Genomic DNA, 723 nt, shown 5'->3' with positions numbered 1-723 from the left:
TCATCGGACAAAACAAAGACAACAATCAGATCCCTACTCCGAGGTTCCATCAGTAAAGAGCTCCATTTACACACGCACATGGTTTTGTTGTGACTCTGTATATTACTTCATAGTCATCAACATTTCGCCATACATTGCCACAAACAAGTGTATACCACGACCTTTACGTAGTGCAACAACTTTGTACTCATAAGCACTGAGTCAACTATTTGAAAATCTTTTCACTGCTCATGAAGACGAAACAATTTAGATCTAAGGAAAAAACATAATATGATAACAAAAAAGATTCTTCTTTAACGTTAAGCGATCTTTTCTATTTATCGATGATGTTGAAATAAAGGTATTGAATATCTTACCTCCAACTTCTTTTCTCAACAAAATCAGGCCATGGAAAATTCAACTTAAAAAGGTCACTGCAGGCTCGCGTGCTTATAGTTCAAATGTAAATGTAAAGAAACACTCTTTAAGTTCTTAAGTTACCTATCATATGACATTTGTATCATTAATTAGCCACTGAAAGATAACAAGAAAGAAATGAAGTATGACTCCGATAGAATTTTCTAATTCCAAAAGAGGTTAAAAATATATTACCTCTGTCCCTAATTAGATGACCTAGTTAAAATTTACTAGTAAATTTAGAAATGATTTATCTCTCAAACTATACAATGGATTTTCATAAACTTTGTATCATCGGAAAGCATTTTAAAACACCTATCTAATGAA

Source organism: Papaver somniferum, chromosome 9, assembly GCF_003573695.1.
Source record: "Papaver somniferum cultivar HN1 chromosome 9, ASM357369v1, whole genome shotgun sequence".
NCBI lineage: Eukaryota > Viridiplantae > Streptophyta > Magnoliopsida > Ranunculales > Papaveraceae > Papaver > Papaver somniferum.
Note: the sequence above shows the minus strand (reverse complement) of the source record.